Here is a 17,621-nt window from a genome sequence, read left to right as displayed (position 1 = left end):
AAATAGGAATTCTGACTTAATGAAGTGGTGATTAAAGAGCTCAGTGTCACAACATCCACAGAAGGTGGCGCCTCTCCTCGGTCGAGCGGCGCTCGGCGGTCGTTGTCGCCGGCCTACTAGCTGCCACCGATCTGTGTTTCAGTGTCTGTTAGTTATGTCTGTTTTGTGATTGCACCTGTTTTGTGTTTGTCATTAGTGGGGGGGTATTTAGTCTGTCTGTGTTTAGCTAGGATTCGTGCGGGATTGTTCTTTGTTACGTGTGGTGTTACGTTTATTGTATAGGCATTAGGGTTGCCGGGCTGCGCCCCGTCTGCCTTTTGAGCAGAGCTTCGTTTAGTCATTTTTGACTGTTATGCTCTCAGCCATATATGGATCTTGCCATTGGATTATTAAATTAAGTTTGTTCCAACGGACCTCAGTCTCCTGCGCTTGACTCACTCCTTAAACTGTTCATCCCGCTCGTGACACTCAGCCATGTGTTTATTGTCAGTAACAACCACATCATCATTAAGGGACATGGGCAGCTGTGAGGAGGAGAGTTTATTCTCCAGGTCTTTAACCGTTTTCCAGAACTTCTTGGGGTTAGACCCACAGAGAGAGAACTGCTCTTTAAAGTAACTGACTTTGGCCTTCCGGAAAGCTTGAGTGCACTTATTTGCCTGAACAATAGCCAGTCGGCCTAAGTATGTGTGTGCAGAGCCTTTCGCCAAATGCAATTATTGAGATGGAGTAACTCTGCAAAATCACGGTCGAACCAGGGGCTGAACCTGTTTTTAATTCTCATTTTCTTTATGGGGGTGTGTTTGTTAACAATACCACTGAAAATATAAAAAAAAAGAATGTCCTATCGTCCTTGACAGAGGGGATCAAGCTGATTCTATACCAATTTACAGAGGTCAGTTCATGAAGGAAGGCTTGCTCATGATAGTTTTTTAGCAAGTGTCTATGACAAATCAGGACAGGTCATTTCACTGAGCAGCCTTTATGAAAACAGGATAACATCAAGGAGAGTAGCATTTTCTGGGTGTTTGGAGTCAAACCTTGTGGGATTGGTAATAATCTGAGAAAGATTTAAGGAGTCCCATTGCTTCAGGACTTGGTCAGGTGGTTTAAGCATGTCCCAGTTTAGGTCACCAAGAAGGACAAATTCAGACTTAGTGTAAGGGGCCAGGAGAGAGCTTAGGGCAGGTAGGGTACAGGCCGATGCTGATGGAGGACGATAGCACCCAGCAACAGTCAACAAAGAGCTATTTGAACGTTTAAAACTTAAAACCAGCAAATCAAATTGTTTGGGGACAGACTTGGTGGAGACAACCGAGCACTGAAGGTGATCCTTGGTAAAGATTGACACTCCACCACCTTTGGAAGATCTGTCTTGCCAAAAAAAAGGTTATAACCAGAAAGGTTTAACATCAGTATTCAAAATACTCTTCCTTAACCATGTCTCAGTAATGACCAACACATCTGGATTGGAGCATATAAATAGTGTTGTGGTGTATTCAAGCACATTATCTATAGAAAATGTTAAAGTCGAAATGGTTATCTGAGTGAAACTTAGCTTTTATGTTGGAATCGTAAAGTTTAAATGTGTCAATTAACTGGGTGAAAACTGTTAGCGATCTTGACTGGGTTTGCGGCTAAGAAAAATGTTGGGAGCCAGATCATATTCTGTGTTGAACATATTGATTTATAGCTTCTCTGAGGTAATAGTGTGGTTTCTTTTCTACTCCGTTTATATGGTCTAGGCCTTGGCATCTCCTCACCCAAATGTTATATATTACAGAGTTGTATTTTTTGTATTTTAACTGTATACGCTAATGCTAAGCTAACAGCGCTAATGCTAGCCTGTCAAGCCTATGGGGGTTGCTATTAGCTTAACGGCTACCGTTAGCAAGCTCAGTATTGAGATGGTTGTACTGGTTTATGGTTAATTTAGCTATTTAAATACATTTTTTTTATTTAAACATAGTACATGAGATTAAGATGAATACGGAGAAGGTATATTTTTTTAAATACAAGTCAATATATTAGCTAGTATGACTTTTAAATAGAGAGGATATTTTATGTTTCTGTACTTACAGTATGTTAAAGTCTTTTACAACATCTGACTGAATTACTCATGTTTTGCAGAGGGAAATTCACCCTGGCTGGAACGTTATAGAACATCTAGAGGGCAGTCAAACAACCAGGCCAACAGTTCCACTGCAAGAGCGCTTTTGGGTACTTCAGATCAGGGTTTCCCAAACCCGGTCCTGGGGCCATGTTTTGGTTTTTGCCATATGACTACACAATTGATTCAAAATAATCAAAGCTTGATGATGAGTTGCTTATTTGAATCATCTGTCTCGTGCAAAGGGACAAAATCCAAAACGTGAACCCAGGGGGGGGGGGGGCAGAACCGAGTTTGGGAAACCCTGCTTTAGATGTCGACATGTTGCTGAAAAGCAACCTGAGAGGTATGTACTGAGATTGTATAGATCATTGAATTAGAATTAATAAAGGGGAATAGGCCCTTAGATCATGGCTAGGAGGAGCTTTCTCAGGCTCAATAGTTTGAAGAAGATCCAATCAAATTGGATATTTTTGGCCCAGTCTGAGGTCCTGAGCGTTCTGGAGCAGATTTTCATCAAGGATCTCGCTGTACTTTCTCTGTTCATCTTTCCCTCAATACTGACTAGTCTCCCAGTCCCTGCCACTGAAAAACATCCCCACAGCATGATGCTGCCACCCCCATGCTTCACCGTAGGGATGGTGCCAGGTTTCCTCAAGACGTGATGCTTAGCGGTGGCTTCCATCTGGCCACTCTACCATAAAGGCCTGATTGAAAGGAAGAAGTTTGGAACCACCAAGACTCTTCCTAGAGCTGGCCGCCTGGCCAAACTGAGCAATCGGGGGAGAAGGGCCTTGGTCAGCATTCCACCAAACAGGAATTTATGGAAGCGTGGCCAGACGAAAGCCAGTCCTCAGTAAAAGGCACATGACAGCCCACTTGGAGTTTGCCAAAAGGCACCTAATGGACTCTCAGACCATGAGAAACAAGATTCTTTGGCCTGATGAAACCAATATTGATTTCTTTGGCCTGAATGCCAAGCGTCACGTCTTGAGGAAACCTGGCACCTATCAAAACTCAGGATAAGACCTAGATGCAGACAGTTCGAATCACATAAGTTTATTTACAAAAAGAGGGGGCAGATAAACGACAGGTCAAGGGCAGGCAGAGGTCAGTAATACAGGGCAGAGTCCATAAGGTACAGAGTGGTAGGAAGGCTTAGGGTCAGGGCAGGCAGAAATGGTCCAAACCGGGAGAACTAGAAAACAGGGACTAGAGAGAACAGGAGTATGGGAAAAAACACGCTGTTAGGCTTGACGAGAAAAGACAAACTGGTAACACACAAACAGAAAACACAGGCACAGTATAAATGCACAGGGGATAATGGGGAACACCTGGAGGGGGTGGAGACAAGCACAAGACAGGTGAAACAGAGCGTGACAGGGCGTGACAGCACCATCCCTACGGTGAAGCATGGTGGTGGCAGCATCCCTACGGTGAAGCATGGTGGTGGCAGCATCCCTACGGTGAAGCATGGTGGTGGCAACATCATGCTGTGGGGATGTTTTCCAGCAGCAGGGACTGAGAGACTAGTCAGGATCGAGGGAAAGATAAACAGAGCGAAGTACAGAGATCCTTGATGACTCATTACATTTGTCTTTGTCTATCTATTTGACTCATTAAATCTGTCTTCATGTCTATCTATTTGACTCATTATATAATTCTTTATATTTAACCAGGTAAGTTGACTGAGAACACATTCTCATTTACAGCAACAACCTGGGGAATCGTTACAGGGGAGAGGAGGATGAATGAGCCAACTGGAAGCAGGGGATAATTAGGTGACTGTGATGGTATGAGGGCCAGATTGGGAATTTAGCCAGGACACCAGGGTTAACACCCCTACTCTTACAATAAGTACCATGGGATCTTTAGTGACCACAGAGAGTCTTGACACTATCTTTTCTATGGTACAGTAGGTCAGGGCGTGAGAGGGGGGTTTTCTAGTTGAGTTTTTCTATGTAGTTATGTTCTAGTTTTGTATTTCTATGTTGGGTTTTGTTTGGGATGATCTCCAATTAGAGGCAGCTGGTCCTTGTTGTCTCTAATTGGAGCTCATACTTAAGTTGGTGTTTGTGGGAAATTGTTTTTGAGTTAGTGTATGTTTCAACTCTACGTCACAGTTTGTTGTTTTTGTTCGTTCAGTTTATTGTGTATGTATTGCATAGTTTCACAGTGAAAATAAAATGTGGAACGACACACACACTGCACTTTGGTCCGCTCCTTCCTATGACAGCAGTGACAGACACCCATTTAACATCCCATCCAAAATATGACACCTTACCCAGGACAATGTCCCCAATCACTGCCCTGGGGTATTGGATACTTTTTTTTAGACCAGAGGAAAGAGTGCCTCCTACTGGGCTTCCAACACCACTTCCAGCAGCATCTGGTCTCCCATCCAGGGACTGACTAGGACCAACCCTGCTTACCTTCAGAATCAAGCCAGCAGTGGGATGCAGGGTAGTGTGCTGTTGGTTTCTATTGATTTGATTCATTATATAGGTCTGTGTGGTAGGGAGGTAAACCTTTCTCTCCAGCCCTGCAGCAGGTTGTATTGTGTGGTAGGGAGGTTAACCTTTTTTTGTGGGTGTATCAACTGAGGAGACATGGGCTATATTAAAAGCAACACGAGAGGTAATCCGTTGTTGTGCTAAACAGCATTTTTAGCACGGCTGTGCTGCAGTCATAGGTATGAGGCAAAGCAGAGTACCGTAGGTCAGCACAGTCTTGCAAAATTGTTTTGATTTGCACAACAACTGGTTACCAATTTAATAAAAAAATACAAAAATGTTATTTTGAGAAATGTATTCATAGGCTACCATTTCCTCCCTCAACGAAAATATAGGCCTAGTCCCGACGCATCTGTGTTCTATTGGTTCGGTTACCAGAGACGGGACCCGGGTCGAGAAGTCTTTTTACTGAACGACCCAGTCGAGAAGTCTTTTTACTGAACGACCCAGTCGAGAAGTCTTTTTACTGAACGACCCAGTCGAGAAGTCTTTTTACTGAACGACCCAGTCGAGAAGTCTTTTTACTGAACGACCCAGTATTTTTGTTCTCGAACTATGGACGCGGCCCAGTCGTTCAGTATTTTTGTTCTCGAACTATGGACGTGACCCAATCGTTCGTTTCTAAATGTTTGGCAACGCTCTGATCTTGCTAGCTAGCCAACTACGGCTAACACAGTCACGTCAAACTGTGTAGCTAGAATAACAGCAAAATAGCTGCACTTGATTTTGTTTGATCTGTTTCTCTATTGACATTTCTTTGTACTGTACAGGGGAACTGTAACTGGTTCATTAAATCATTTATGTCAGCAGCATGCAGTAAATACACTGAAAACAACTTGATCAACTTGATGCTGTGGCAGTTTCATATCTCAGACTGGCAGCTTCATTAAATAGTACCCGCAAAACACCAGTCTCAACGTCAACAGTGAAGAGGTGACTCCGGGATGCTGGCCTTCTTGGCATTTTTCCTATTTTGTTGCCTTACAACCTGGAATTAAAATTGATTTTTTGGGGGGTTTGTATCATTTGATTGACACAACATGCCTACCACTTTGAAGATGATAAATATTTTTTATTGTGAAACAAACAAGAAATAAAACCAAAAAAATGAAAACTTGAGCGTGCATAACTATTCACCCCCCCAAAGTCAATACTTTGTAGAGCTAAGTTTTGCAGCAATTACAGCTGCAAGTCTCTTGGGGTATGTCTCTATAAGATTGGCACATCTAGCCACTGGGATGTTTGCCCATTCTTCAAGGCAAAACTGATCCACCTCCTTCAAGTTGGATGGGTTCCGCTGGTGTACAGCAATCTTTAAGTCATACCACAGATTCTCAGTTGGATTGAGGTCTGGGCTTTGACTAGGCCAAGACATTTAAATGTTTCCTCTTAAACCACTCGAGTGTTGCTTTATCAGTATGCTTAGAGTCATTGTCCTGCTGGACGGTGAACCTCTGTCCCAGTCTCAAATCTGTTTTATTGACTGAAACAGGTTTCCCTCAAGAATTTCCCTATATTTAGCGCCATACATCATTCCTTCAATTCTGACCAGTTTCCCAGTCCCTGTCAATGAAAAAACATACCCACAGCATGAGGCTGCCATCCCCATGCTTCACTGTGGGGATGGTGTTCTTGGGGTGATGACAGGTGTTGGGTTTGCGCCAGACATAGCGTTTTCCTTGATGGCCAAAAAGCTACATTTTAGTCGCATCTAACCAGAGTACCTTCTTCCATATGTTTGGGGAGTCTCCCACATGCCTTTTAGCAAACACCAAATGTGTTTGCTTATTTTTTCATTTAAGCAATGGCTTTTTTCATGGCCACTCTTCCGTAAAGCCCAGCTCTGTGGAGTGTACGGCTTATAGTGGTCCTATGGACAGATACTCCAATCTCCGCTGTGGAGCTTTGCAGCTCCTTCAGGGCTATCTCTGGTCTCTTTGTTGCCTCTCTGATTAATGCCCTCCTTGTCTGGTCCGTGAGGTTTGGTGGGTGGCCCTCTCTTGGCAGGTTTGTTGTGGTGGCATATTCTTTACATTTTTTAATAATGGATTTAATGGTGCTCCGTGGGATGTTCAAAGTTTCGGATATTGTTTTTGGTGGCGCCCCTTGCTTAGTGGTGCCCCTTGCTTAGTGGTGTTGCAGACTGGGGCCTTTAAGAACAGGTGTATATATACTGAGATCATGTGACAGATCATGTGACACTTAAATAAAGTCCACCTGTGTGTAAAGTAACTCTGTGACTTCTGAAGGTAATTGGTTGCACCAGATCTTATTTAGGGACTTCATAGCAAAGGGGGTGAATGCATATGAACACACCACTTTTCCATTTTTATTTATTTTTTGAAACAAGTAATTTTTTTCACTTCACCAATCTGGACTATTTTGTGTTTGTCCATTACATGAAATGCAAATAAAAATCCATTTAAACTACAAAATAGGAAAAATGCCAAGGGGGTGAATAATTTTGCATGGCACTGTATTTTCTCACATGTAGGCTGTGCCCCAAATGGCATGCAATTCCCTACATAGTGCATTATCTTTGACAAGGGAACCACAGAAGTAGTGCAGTACATAGGGAATGGTGGGGGCCATTTGGGAGGAAGTCCTAGTCTCTCCACACAGCCTCTGTATGTTGGGCCAGACTATAGCTCACATGATGAAATCAGAAACAATTTACCCCAAACGTATTTTATTTTATCACATTATTTCATTTCATGTTTAGTAACTACATGTCATTTTTCATTTTTCAAAACTCCCTGTTGATGCATTCATTAACCAAACCATACAATATTATTAACCATAACAAGAGAGAGACTAGATAACAACCTGGATATATGTAATAGTGTTACTATTTACATAGGTTTCTATACACTGAGCAGGCGCTGGGCCATAGACATGGGCTACATACAGCCCAAATGGCATCCTGATATATTCCCTGTATAGTCAGAAGGAGTGGACTGTGTAGGGAATAGGGACTGTATAGGGAATAGGGACTGTATAGGGAATAGGGACTGTATAGGGAATAGGGACTGTATAGGGAATAGGGACTGTGAATGGAATAGGGACTGTATAGGGAATAGGGACTGTGTAGGGAATAGGGACTGTGTAGGGAATAGGGACTGTATAGGGAATAGGGACTGTGAATGGAATAGGGACTGTATAGGGAATAGGGACTGTGTAGGGAATAGGGACTGTGTAGGGAATAGGGACTGTGTAGGGAATAGGGACTGTATAGGGAATAGGGTCTGTGAATGGAATAGGGACTGTATAGGGAATAGGGACTGTGAATGGAATAGGGACTGTATAGGGAATAGGGACTGAAGGGAATAGGGACTGAAGGGAATAGGGACTGTGTAGGGAATAGGGACTGTATAGGGAATAGGGACTGTATAGGGAATAGGGACTGTATAGGGAATAGGGACTGAAGGGAATAGGGACTGTGAAAGGAATAGGGACTGTATAGGGAATAGGGACTGTATAGGGAATAGGGACTGTATAGGGAATAGGGACTGAAGGGAATAGGGACTGTGAAAGGAATAGGGACTGTATAGGGAATAGGGACTGAAGGGAATAGGGACTGTGAAAGGAATAGGGACTGTATAGGGAATAGGGACTGTATAGGGAATAGGGACTGTATAGGGAATAGGGACTGTGTAGGGAATAGGGACTGTATAGGGAATAGGGACTGTGTAGGGAATAGGGACTGTATAGGGAATAGGGACTGAAGGGAATAGGGACTGTATAGGGAATAGGGACTGTGTAGGGAATAGGGACTGTGAATGGAATAGTTTCCAGTTTCCAGTTTCAACTGTTCTGCCTGCGGCTACGGAACCCTGACCTGTTCACCGGACGTGCTTGTTGCACCCTCGACAATTACTATGATTATTATTATTTGACCATGCTGGTCATTTACGAACATTTTAACATCTTGACCATGTTCTGTTATAATATCCACCCGGCACAGCCAGAAGAGGACTGGCCACCCCTCATAGCCTGGTTCCTCTCTAGGTTTCTTCCTAGGTTTTTGGCCTTTCTCAGGAGTTTTTCCTAGGGAGTTTTTCCCAGCCACCGTGCTTCTTTCACATGCATTGCTTGCTGTTTGGGGTTTTAGGCTGGGTTTCTGTACAGCACTTTGAGATTTCAGCTGATGTACGAAGGGCTATATAAATACATTTGATTTGATTTGATTTGATTTGAATAGGGACTGTATAGGGAATAGGGACTGTGAATGGAATAGGGACTGTATAGGGAATAGGGACTGAAGGGAATAGGGACTGTATAGGGAATAGGGACTGAAGGGAATAGGGACTGTATAGGGAATAGGGACTGAAGGGAATAGGGACTGTGTAGGGAATAGGGACTGAAGGGAATAGGGACTGTATAGGGAATAGGGACTGTGAATGGAATAGGGACTGTATAGGGAATAGGGACTGAAGGGAATAGGGACTGTATAGGGAATAGGGACTGAAGGGAATAGGGACTGTATAGGGAATAGGGACTGTGAATGGAATAGGGACTGTATAGGGAATAGGGACTGAAGGGAATAGGGACTGTGTAGGGAATAGGGACTGAAGGGAATAGGGACTGTGTAGGGAATAGGGACTATGTAGGTAATAGGGACTGAAGGGAATAGGGACTGTATAGGGAATAGGGACTGTGTAGGTAATAGGGACTGTGTAGGTAATAGGGACTGTGTAGGGAATAGGGACTGTGTAGGGAATAGGGACTGTGGAGGGAATAGGGACTGAAGGGAATAGGGACTGTATAGGGAATAGGGACTGAAGGGAATAGGGACTGTATAGGGAATAGGGACTGTGTAGGGAATAGGGACTGTGTAGGGAATAGGGACTGTATAGGGAATAGGGACTGTGTAGGGAATAGGGACTGTATAGGGAATAGGGACTGTATAGGGAATAGGGACTGTATAGGGAATAGGGACTGTATAGGGAATAGGGACTGAAGGGAATAGGGACTATGTAGGGAATAGGGACTGTGTAGGTAATAGGGACTGTGTAGGTAATAGGGACTGTGTAGGGAATAGGGACTGTGTAGGGAATAGGGACTGTGGAGGGAATAGGGACTGAAGGGAATAGGGACTATGTAGGGAATAGGGACTGTGTAGGGAACATTAAACACTGGCTAACCACTGGTGGGGGGTAAGACTCAGTGGAAATGCATCACCATAGTACTAGACTAGTACTCATATTAAGTCAGTACTGCTGTAGTACTCTTATACAGTACAGTTTCAGTCAGTACTGCTGTAGTATTCGTATACAGTACAGTTTCAGTCAGTACTACTGTAGTACTCGTATACAGTACAGTTTCAATCAGTACTGCTGTAGTACTCTTATACAATACAGTTTCAGTCAGTACTGCTGTAGTACTCTTATACAGTACAGTTTCAGTCAGTACTGCTGTAGTACTCTTATACAGTACAGTTTCAGTCAGTACTGCTGTAGTACTCTAATACAGTACAGTTTCAGTCAGTACTGCTGTAGTACTCTTATACAGTACAGTTTCAGTCAGTACTGCTGTAGTACTCTTATACAGTACAGTTTCAGTCAGTACTGCTGTAGTACTCTAATACAGTACAGTTTCAGTCAGTACTGCTGTAGTACTCTTATACAGTACAGTTTCAGTCAGTACTGCTGTAGTACTCTTATACAGTACAGTTTTACCATGCAATTAGCTGTAGCCCCTAACATGGCGATCAATAATTAATAATATCATGAAGTTGGATAAAAATATTGATCATATTTATAAATCGCATTGACATTGATAAATGGTGCTGGACTGTAATTAAGGTTATGAGGTACACTAGTGACTTTACATTGAGCCCTGGCAATGGGAGCCTGGTACCAGAGTTATCAGGTACACTAGTGACTCAGCTAGTCTGTTGAACTCTACAGGGGGAAACAATGAGCTCTGTCAGGGTTACACTGCAGGGGGAAACAATGAGCTCTGTCAGGGTTACACTGCAGGGGGAAACAATGAGCTCTGTCAGGGTTACACTGCAGGGGGAAACAATGAGCTCTGTCAGGGTAACACTGCAGGGGGAAACAATGAGCTCTGTCAGGGTTACACTGCAGGGGGAAACAATGAGCTCTGTCAGGGTTACACTGCAGGGGGAAACAATGAGCTCTGTAAGAGTTACACTGCAGAGGGAAACAAAGAGCTCTGTCAGGGTTACACTGCAGGGGGAAACAAAGAGCTCTGTAACGGTTACACTGCAGGGGGAAACAATGAGCTCTGTCAGGGTTACACTGCAGGGGGAAACAATGAGCTCTGTCAGGGTTACACTGCAGGGGGAAACAATGAGCTCTGTCAGGGTAACACTGCAGGGGGAAACAATGAGCTCTGTCAGGGTTACACTGCAGGGGGAAACAATGAGCTCTGTCAGGGTTACACTGCAGGGGGAAACAATGAGCTCTGTAAGAGTTACACTGCAGAGGGAAACAAAGAGCTCTGTCAGGGTTACACTGCAGGGGGAAACAATGAGCTCTGTAAGAGTTACACTGCTGGGGGAAACAATGAGCTCTGTCAGGGTTACACTGCAGGGGGAAACAATGAGCTCTGTAAGAGTTACACTGCAGAGGGAAACAAAGAGCTCTGTAAGGGTTACACTGCAGGGGGAAACAATGAGCTCTGTAAGAGTTACACTGCAGGGGGAAACAATGAGCTCTGTAAGAGTTACACTGCAGGGGGAAACAATGAGCTCTGTCAGGGTTACACTGCAGGGGGAAACAATGAGCTCTGTCAGGGTTACACTGCAGGGGGAAACAATGAGCTCTGTCAGGGTTACACTGCAGGGGGAAACAATGAGCTCTGTCAGGGTTACACTGCAGGGGGAAACAATGAGCTCTGTCAGGGTTACACTGCAGAGGGAAACAAAGAGCTCTGTCAGGGTTACACTGCAGGGGGAAACAATGAGCTCTGTCAGGGTTACACTGCAGGGGGAAACAATGAGCTCTGTCAGGGTTACACTGCAGGGGGAAACAATGAGCTCTGTAAGGGTTACACTGCAGGGGGAAACAATGAGCTCTGTAAGAGTTACACTGCAGGGGGAAACAATGAGCTCTGTCAGGGTTACACTGCAGGGGGAAACAATGAGCTCTGTCAGGGTTACACTGCAGGGGGAAACAATGAGCTCTGTAAGAGTTACACTGCAGGGGGAAACAATGAGCTCTGTCAGGGTTACACTGCAGGGGGAAACAATGAGCTCTGTCAGGGTTACACTGCAGGGGGAAACAATGAGCTCTGTCAGGGTTACACTGCAGGGGGAAACAATGAGCTCTGTCAGGGTTACACTGCAGGGGGAAACAATGAGCTCTGTAAGGGTTACACTGCAGGGGGAAACAATGAGCTCTGTCAGGGTTACACTGCAGGGGGAAACAATGAGCTCTGTCAGGGTTACACTGCAGAGGGAAACAAAGAGCTCTGTCAGGGTTACACTGCAGGGGGAAACAATGAGCTCTGTCAGGGTTACACTGCAGGGGGAAACAATGAGCTCTGTCAGGGTTACACTGCAGGGGGAAACAATGAGCTCTGTAAGGGTTACACTGCAGGTGATTTTCACTAACATCTACCATGCTTTCATCACCATGTTAGATTTTGTTTTTGTTCTTGAATTATCTGGTGCCAGGAGAGAAAGATAAGAGTACAGTTGTAGGATCTTAATTTGAGCCAGTTTGATGCAGCAGGAAAATAATTCTGCAGCAACAGCAAATGTCAATAGTTTTTTTGTGGATTATAATTAATAGACTTTTTTGTAGTGGTTGATATGTTTTTTGTTATGGTAAATCAAGTTTGACATTTTTAAGGGGAAATTACAAACTTTATATGCCTTTTAAAACCTTGAATTACAATACAATTTTGCATTTCCTGCTGTGCAAGAAATTCCTGCAGCAGGATGATCAAATTATGATATGGCATCTGTAGTCGACTGACAATTCAGGTGGTTGACTTTAAGTGCAAAGTCAATGCACTGTATGTTGAAACAGTAAGGTGTGATCTGAATATGACTTCGCTGTATATAGGCTAATCCCTCTGCAGTTTTGGGGTGTGGTGTTCTGTATGCAAAAATGTGCCTCTGAATATGCCGGTTTGCTTCATTCAGCACGTCTGTAGTTTACAGTACGGTTTTGTTCCTATTTAATGTAGTGGTACATACTGAGTCTGTAGTTTACAGTACGGTGCTGTACTTATTTAATGTAGTACTACATACTGAGTCTGTAGTTTATAGTACCGTGTTGTTCCTATGTAATGTAGTACTACATACTGAGTCTGTAGTTTACAGTACCGTGTTGTTCCTATGTAATGTAGTACTACATACTGAGTCTGTAGTTTACAGTACGGTGTTGTTCCTATGTAATGTAGTGCTGGTACATAAACCATTCAATTTCCAGGGATTTATTCAAGTGGATTAGCTACTAAATCTATGTAAAAAGGGCTTTATAAATACATTTGATTGATTGATTGATCGATTGATTAGCTGCGTTGCTTCAAAGCTTCCAGTGACAATATGGTGAGCAAAGAACCGTTAAGCTCATAGAGGTGAAATGTCTCTTCATTCCCGTCAACAAAGGCAAACATATTAAAATAGTCATTCTATAAAAACACTTCATGAAATAGAGTTGAATACCTTTATCAACTACAGTAGTTAATTCATTACCCTTTAATTTATTAAGTCAAAGGCTGGTTTAACGATTCCTCCCGCCCTAATACAACATATACCTCAATCCATGCTGTACCTTCTAGCAGGGTCACGTTCATTAGGGCACGCAACGTTTTAATAAAACTGTTTTGCAACAGAAAATTGTAAAATTACTGTTACTTATTGGACGAGTCCAGGTAGTCCCTCCATGTTTCAGACCGTTTTCTTCCGTTTTTGGTGCCTAATGAACACAACCCAGGTATTTTTTTTTAATCCTCATTGAGCTCATGTGAAACTACATGTTGCATAACTTTAGCAGACGTGAGAAGAAAAAAAAAGCCTTTTTTTTTTATTGCTCAGGAGAGGACGAGGTAATTATTGGATGCATAAGTGTGTACGTGTCGACGTCCGGCACACATGGATGTGTTTAAACTGTACATTTACCAAAACTCTTGTTATTCTATCAACTAGTAGTATAGCACCAGAGGTGGCTGGTGGTAGGAGCTATACGAGGACGGGCTCATCGTAATAGCTGGAATGGAATTAATGGAATGGAACTCGTGGAATGGAACTCGTGGAATGGAACTCGTGGAATGGAACTCGTGGAATGGAACTCGTGGAATGGAACTCATGGAATGGAACAAAACACATCACATAGAAACTAAGCGTTTGACTCGGTTCCGTTCATTCCATTTCAGTCATTACAATGAGCCAATCCTCTAATAGCTTCTCCCACCAGCCTCCTCTGGAAAGCACTCCGTCAGAGCACCTAGTACATAAAACTCCTACAGCAATTAACTAAACCAGCGAGTCTTACAAAATGCATAGAAGACCAGTATCAAAATGCCCTTGTAAGTCAGTCTCCTGAAAACTCAACAACATAGGTTTGCGTCTAAAATGGTACCCTATTCCCTATATAGTGCACTACTTTTAACCAGGGCCCATCTATGGAAAAGGGAACCATTTTAGACACACACATAGCATATAACAATTCATATTTAGCAAAAGGCAAGTCACCAGAGCAAAATATGGGAGGGGAGGAGAGGATGAGGGGAGGGAGGATTAGGGGAGGAGGGAGGAAAGGGAGGAGAGGAGGAAGGGAAGATGGGAGGAAGAGGAGGCAGGAAGGAGGGAAGGAAGGAGGAGGGGAGGGGGGAAGGAGGGAAGGAAGGAGGAGGGGAGGGGGGATGAGGGGAGGAGAGGATGGAGGGAGGGAGGAGAGGATGGAAGGAGGAAGGAGGAGGGAGGAGGAGGGAGGAGGGGGGAGGAGGGAGGGAGGGAGATGTGATGGGTCTGTTCTTTGTTTATTACATTCTTGGTTACTGAAACACAGGCGGAGCTGAAATGGGGAACGATCACAGAATGACGATATTGTAGCGTTTAATAAATAGTAATGTAATGAAGCGGATATGGATCAGAGACCGGCAGGGGACAGTTCTGATAGGACGTCGCTGTGTAGTGTAGCATTCTAGATACATGGCTTTCAGTACGAAGGTGTATTTCTAAAGGAAAAATTTGCCACCGTGTTATAACGTTCATTCACATCTTCAATTCACCAACACTGTTCAGTCTGAGTATTTCACTCAAATACAGTATCTGCTTTTAAAAGTATTTGTTCAACTGGCAAAGAATGTGACAACAGTTGCGTCCAATATAGCACCCTATTCCTGACATTGGGAACTACTTTCAACCAGCTCTGGTCAAAAAAAATGAGTCCACTATATAGGGATTAGGGTGCGATTTTAGATGTGACCGTTGTAAAAGCTTCACTGTCAATACTCGATTTGGTTAAAAGCAGCTTGGCAAGAAAATGAAATTCACCAGTAGAGATCTGTAGAGACTTATAGATCACTAGTCTCTATAACAGTACAGTTATACAGTATATAACCTTTATACTGTTGAAATCGGAAGTTTACACCTTAGCCAAATACATTTCAACTCAGTTTTTCACAATTCCTGACATTTAAATCCTAGTAAAAATTCCCTGTCTTATGGTCAGTTAGGATCACCACTTTATTTTAAGAATGTGAAATGTCAGATTAATAGTAGAGAGAATGATTTATTTCAGCTTTTATTTCTATCATCACATTCCCAGTGGGTCAGAAGTTTACATACACTCAATTAGTATTTGGTAGCATTGCCTTTAAATTGTTTAACTTGGGTCAAACGTTTCGTGTAGCCTTCCACAAGCTTCCCACAATAAGTTGGGTGAATTTTGGCCCATTCCTCCTGACAGAGCTGGTGTAACTGAGTCATGTTTGTAGGCCTCCTTGCTCACACACACTTTTTCAGTTCTACCCACAAATTTTCTATAGGATTGAGGTCAGGGCTTTGTGATGGCCACTCCAATATCTTGACTTTGTTGTCCTTAAGCCATTTGCCACAACTTTGGAAGTATGCTTGGGGTCATTGTCCATTTGGAAGACCCATTTGCAACCAAGCTTTAACTTCCTGACTGATGTCTTGAGATGTTGCTTCAATATATCCACATAATTTTCCTCCCTCATGATGCCATCTATTTTGTGAAGTGCACCAGTCCCTCCTGCAGCAAAGCACCCCCACAACATGATGCTGCCACCCCCGTGCTTCACGGTTGGGATGGTGTTCTTCGGCTTGCAAGCCTCCCCCTTTTTCCTCCAAACATAACAATGGTCATTATGGCTAAACAGTTCTATTTTTGTTTCATCAGACCAGGGGACATTTCTCCAAAAAGTACAATCTTTGTCCCCATGTGCAGTTGCAAACCGTAGTCTGGCTTTTTTATTCCGGTTTTGGAGCAGTGGCTTCTTCCTTGCTGAGCGGCCTTTCAGGTTTTGTCGATATAGGACTTGTTTTACTGTGCATATAGATACTTTTGTACCTGTTTCCTCCAGCATCTTCATAAGGTCCTTTGCTGTTGTTCTGGGTTTGATTTGCATTTTTCGCACCAAAGTACATTCATCTCTAGGAGACAGAACGAGTCTCCTTCCTGAGTGGTATGACGGCTGCGTGGTCCCAGGATGTTTATACTTGTGTACTATTGTTTGTACAGATGAACGTGGTACCTTCAGGCATTTGGAAATTGCTCCCAAGGATGAACCAGACTTGTGGAGGTCTACAATGTTTTTTTCTGAGGTCTTGGCTGATTTCTTTTGATTTTCCCATGATGTCAAGCAAAGAGACACTGAGTTTGAAGGTGGGCCTTGAAATACATCCACAGGTACACCTCCAATTGACTCAAATGATGTCTATTAGCCTATCAGAAGCTTCTAAAGCCATGACATAATTTTCTGGAATTTTCCAAGCTGTTTAAAGGCACAGTCAACTTAGTGTATATAAACTTCTGAACCACTGGAATTGTGATACAGTGAATTATAAATAAAATAATCTTTCTGTAAACAATTGTTGGAAAAATGACTTGTGTCATGCACAAAGTAGATGTCCTAACCGACTTACCAAAACTATAGTTTGTTAACAAGAAATTTGTGGAGTGGTTGAAAAACGAGTTTTAATGACTCCAACCTAAATGTATGTAAACTTCCGACTTCAACTGTATAACAGTAACTTTCCCAAAATGTGCAGGTTTTCCAGAAGTCCTGGTTGGAGGAACTATATATATATGACATCATAATTACTATCCCCTGACATCTGTAGCATCACATCGTAAGACCACATAGGAAAGACGTAAAGGAGAGAATAAGTTACAATCCAGGCTAAGCAAGCAGGAGGCAAATCATTTCTCTTAATCATTTATCTAAATCTCCGTAACATTATTATTTTTTTTTACCAAAAAAATTAAATAAATCATCTACATAAAATATAATTCAAACATGATATGATATTAAAAGAAAGTGGAGTATTATAATGTGAGCATCGTGGTGGCTCCTCATATTGTAATACATCACTATAGCCTCTAGGTGGTGCTAACAATCCATTTTTGGTTTGTAGAGAGGGTTGATGTAGCTGCTGTCTGGTTTGTAGAGAGGGTTGATGTAGCTGCTGTCTGGTTTGTAGAGAGGGTTGATGTAGCTGCTGTCTGGTTTGTAGAGAGGGTTGATGTAGCTGCTGTCTGGTTTGTAGAGAGGGTTGATGTAGCTGCTGTCTGGTTTGTAGAGAGGGTTGATGTAGCTGCTGTCTGGTTTGTAGAGAGGGTTGATGTAGCTGCTGTCTGGTTTGTAGAGAGGGTTGATGTAGCTGCTGTCTGGTTTGTAGAGAGGGTTGATGTAGCTGCTGTCTGGTTTGTAGAGAGGGTTGATGTAGCTGCTGTCTGGTTTGTAGAGAGTGTTGATATGAGATGTTTGATGTAGCTGCTGTCTGGTTTGTAGAGAGGGTTAATGTAGCTGCTGTCTGGTTTGTAGAGAGGTTT

Source organism: Salmo trutta, chromosome 30, assembly GCF_901001165.1.
Source record: "Salmo trutta chromosome 30, fSalTru1.1, whole genome shotgun sequence".
Lineage (NCBI taxonomy): Eukaryota > Metazoa > Chordata > Actinopteri > Salmoniformes > Salmonidae > Salmo > Salmo trutta.
This window is presented reverse-complemented; position numbering follows the sequence as displayed.